Source organism: Triticum urartu, chromosome 5A, assembly GCF_056163025.1.
Source record: "Triticum urartu cultivar PI428250 chromosome 5A, HENAU_Tu73, whole genome shotgun sequence".
Taxonomy (NCBI): domain Eukaryota; kingdom Viridiplantae; phylum Streptophyta; class Magnoliopsida; order Poales; family Poaceae; genus Triticum; species Triticum urartu.
Window position 1 is genome coordinate 529,814,740 of NC_141877.1, and position 5,011 is coordinate 529,819,750.

Below are 5,011 nucleotides of genomic sequence, written 5' to 3' on the forward strand. Positions count from 1 at the left end.
CAAGCTCCCCCTCATCATTTCGTCCTCAAGGAAGACTGCATGTCTTGTTTCTACAAACTTTGTATATCTGTCTGGGCAGTAGAAACGAAAACCTTTTGATCTGTCTGGATAGCCAATGAAGTGGCAACTAACTGTTTGGGGATCTAACTTTGCAATGTTTGGATTAAACATTTTGGCCTCAGCAGGGCACCCCCACACCCTGAAGTGTTGTAGGGAGGGTACCCTTCCTGTCCATAGCTCGTACGATGTTTTGGGCACCGACTTGCTTGGTACTCTATTGAGAATGTGAATGGCGGTTTTAAGTGCCTCCATCCATAATCCCAATGGCAAGTCGGAATAACTCATCATGTTGCGCACCATATCCATAAGTGTACGGTTGCGCCTTTCGGCTACTCCATTTTGCTGAGGTTCACCCGGCATTGAATACTGGGCAACTATGCCAGTCTCCTGTAAGAACTTTGCAAAAGGTCCAGGGACTTGGCCATATGGAGTGTGCCGACCGTAGTACTCTCCCCCACGGTCGGACCTTACTATCTTTATTCTTTTATCATGCTGATTTTCAACTTCGGCTTTGAATATTTTAAATTTATCCAACGCTTCAGATCTTTCTTTGATTGGATAAATATAACCATAGCGAGAGTCATCATCTGTGAATGTTATGAACGAGTCATATCCATCCACACTTTTCACCGGAAATGGTCCACAAATGTCGGTGTGGTTTCTAGTGTGCTTGAGCTATGGATTGCACCTTTTTTAATTTGTTTTATATACTTTCCTTCAATGCAATCTACACATTATTCTAAGTCTGAGAATTCTAACTGTGGAAGAATTTCACTTTTGACTAATCTTTCTATTCTCCCCTTCGAAATATGGCCCAAGCGACAGTGCCATAATTTCGATGAGTCAAATGTTCTCTTTCTTTTCTTTTGTTCTTTATTCGACGCAGAAACATGTTCATTCACATTGCATACAGAATGCACTTCTTCACGAAGTGATAACAGATAAAGCTCATCATGTAGTAAAGCATTACCAACATAAGCATTATTATACCAGATGGCACACTTGCCATGTCCAAAATAACACTCATAATTTTCTTTGTCCAAACATGGAACGCTAATTAAGTTTCTATTACATGAAGGAACATAAAGAATATCTCTAAGTAGAAGCTTGAATCCATCAGCTAACTCCAAGGAGATGTCGCCGACAGCTTCAACTTCTGCTTTTATTCCATTGGCTACTTCAATGCCTCCTTCTCTTCTTAGCGTACATTTTAATCATTCCTTCTCTCTCATATGGGGAATAATTTGAGGTGTCTTTTCCCCGCAGCAACGGGCGCGCCGTCCTTATCGTTCTTTACCCGCAAGTCTCCCACGCCGTGTATTTTGACCCTTCCAGAGACTACGAGAAAAAAGACTACAGCCACATAATGAATAATCTAGATGATGCTCTCCAAGGCTTCAGCATTAGAGGTGGCCACATGCAGATCAGGAAACAAAGGAACAAGAAGATGGGTTTCGCGCATAAAACTAACTTCTCCTGCATCCATGTCCCAAAACCAAGCAGGAAGGATGGATTCTACATCGTCCATCTCATGATTCAGTTCAACACGGATCACCAAATGCTTCGCATGAGAAGCAGAAATGATGATCATATCCACAAGTGGCTAGAATCTCATGGAGAAGCGGATTATAAACTTAGAGATGACTTCTTTCGCATCCAAAGCGACATTGCGACGATCATCATGAAAGAAGTCGTCGATGAGAAGGGGATATTCCACCACGGCCCTATATCGCGAGCTGACGTCCGAACTCGCATAGGCATGCAACGTCTAGACCTCACGCCGTTCAAGAAGCTAGGGTCCATCCTCGATGATATGGAAGGATGGAACTTCTAGTGATTTATGATGCCGATGATGATGATATGTGTCGGTTGAACTTGTATACTTTTTGTAGCGATGAAACTTTATGATGTCCATGGTCCCTGCCGAACTTGCGTAACGCTACTTTGTTAGTTTGCGTACGATGACCTGCGTACCTCTAGTTAATTAATTTGCTACTGTATGTTGCATCTAGTTGCTAACCCTTTCTTTTTCGGTGTTGCTCTAGTATATTTTGTTGCATATATATGATTGTACATCCTCTTCATGAACATGCATCTCTAACAGGTACCTAGTTTCTTGATGGCGAGATGGATGTGCTATGTCGTGTACAAAGGAAAGGTTTCGGGGGTGTACAACGAGTGGCATGAGTGTCAGGCGCAAGTGAATGGGTTCTCGGGCGCCAGCCATAAAGGCTTCAAAAGCAGACAAGAAGGAGAAGCTAGTTACTTGAGGTTCACGCTAGCGCGAGAGAGAACTCGTAACCGCCACCTCATGTACTGCATAGTTCCGCTCTCACTCATAGTGATAGCTCTTCTCGCGTATACCTTTGTTTAGATGGATGACGTTGTAGTTGCAAGTATTCGAGACTTGCATGTATCGCTATTTTCGAGATGATGACAAGATACCACTTTGTGCTGGATGATGATTATGATGAGACTATTTGTATGTATATGATATGATTACATTTGTGATCTCGCAGGCATTTGTATGTGTATGATGATGACATTTGTATGTGCTAAAGATTCTTCTATAAAGTCTGTTCAAATACAAAACAAATATGCCGAGAAAAACAAAAAACTACTAAAATTAGCAGTAGCGAGTGGAGAAAAGTTAGCAGCAGCGCGGTAGTAGCAGTAGCGCGCACAGGAGAAGCGCGCTATAACTATTAGCAGTAGCGAGCTTCCATTAAGCGTGTTGCTGCTACACTTGTGTAGCAGTAGCGCTGATGAGCACGCGCTACTGCTACGTGTTAGCTGTAGCGCCTTATTAGTAGCACCGGTCCCCGCGCTACTGATACACCTAAAACCTGCGCTGCTGCTAACCTTTTTCCTAGTAGTGCACCTTAGTCTTGATCTTAAGAACCCTGCGGTCTCCTCACGCATTCCTTCTCTCTATTTTCTCTACAAACCGCCTTTGGAAACACTACAAACACTGTCCAATGGAAAGATCAGCGGATCAATCATTAGTTCATTACGTATTCACATTCCTGACGCCTCTAAACCCACACTGTCCTGTTGTCCACCTTATTGGTGAGAGTGCCACATGGGCATGGAAAACTGCCGAGAATAAGAAACTTGGGGCAAAACTTTGACGGGTGCATGTGTACAGGATGTCGCTCTGTGTCAACTTGGGTTGGATGTATTCTATGCAAGAAAAGATCATCGTGGCACATAGCACCACTCAAATTCCGCATGGCCGGTGTGTATCATGAAGATGATTTTTCGTAGACGGACACCAAGTGCGAAAAATCTGAATCACAACACAACTTATGGTGGTTGTCTTCAATTAATCTTCAGGACATGCACATTGATTGCCTTACAAGCCGAGGTGTTTGTTCAAGCTTTTCTTTTTACAAAAAAGCTGCAGCAGATTGCTGATTTTCATTTTTCATTGATGAAGAAGTAGGTGGAAACAGTTACAAGGAACAGAAACAGGCAAAAATAAAGTAACAGATTGCCAAGCAAGGCGCTGGGGGCCATGCCCATGTACACCGGCTCTAGAGCTCACTTGAGGGCAGCTCAAAGAAACTAGCCATTGGAGGTTGGAGCCAGGCCAGCGAGTAGCCACGCTTCCTCTCTGATTCTTCCATGAACTTGTGACACGGAGCTAGCTCCTGGGTTGAAGATCCGCTCGTTACACTCCTTTCAGATGCACCATGAGACCAGGAGGCAAGTCGCCTTCCACATCCCACTGCTAGCCCTCGGCAGTGCGAGCTATATGGAAGTTGCATGTGAATTAATTAAGTATATGTAATTTTCTACTATGTGATCTTTCGGACCCTCTGGTACTAATAATAGTTCATCCGTGGTCGTCTGTATGGTTCAGAGAAGGAAGTATTTCCGGTGCCGAGTGCTCGTGCGCACAATACGTTGTTCCACGTCCACGAACAAGCTAGGAGTAGGCTGATCAATGATCATGTCACTTAATTCTTTGTGAGATCGATTATTACCTTTACAATTTCCTCTAACGTTCCTCGTAGCTGTCTGTGTACTCTTGCAAGTGATGATGTGCAAGCAAAAGCAAAGAGGAAAGGCAAATAAAAGGTTGGTCGAGCTGTAATAAAGAAATTGATGCGTGGTGACACCCACGAGTGCAACTCGTCCGTGCTCGTCAAACCATGAAGAATCATGCCATTGGGTAGCGCTCAACTCTCTACTTGTGTCTAGATGCAAAACCAATGCTAGGAGGTGCTGCCCAAAGCGGCACCGGAAAGTGCAGTGGATCGTCAAGAAGGATTGAGGAACCATAACAAGGAGGACCTTTTCAGGACTTCAGAACTAATCGGTTCATTGAACAACGAGATGGTCGTCAGGTGTAAACATGCACATTCCCAATGCCTCCTAAACCCACAACTAATTCGGACTTTTGAATGAGTTGGGTAAAGCATGAGTTGAGGACGCCACCAATGCAGTATTAAAATAAAAAAATCATGCGGCCTACATCGATCCCATGTCTAAGGCCTAAATAAGCCTAGCTGTGAAGGCGAGTGTTGAAATATATTACCCGCCTCCCTCCATCAATTCGTACTCTTGGATGAGTTCGCTGAAGTATGAATTCAATACCACCCCCCACCCCCCACCCCCCACCCCCCCACCCGGGCATGCAAACATGCACATGCAGGCTCACCCGCGCACTCACCGACGAACACATACATATTTATTTTCAACGGTGCAACAATATTTTACCGGAGGACCTAGCTAATAAACAAAGTAAACTAGATTGGGTTATATAGCCTGAAGACCCCTAGTATAATCTATATATAGTTCCATCCTAAACCAGATATTGCACTCATGGTGTATTAGCCTTTGGGTGCCGGGAATAATGAGACTTTAATCATGTCTGTTACAAGAGAGGGGATTAGAAAGTCGGGAAGATTATCATGCCATTCCTCAGAGAATTATCTTGTGTAAC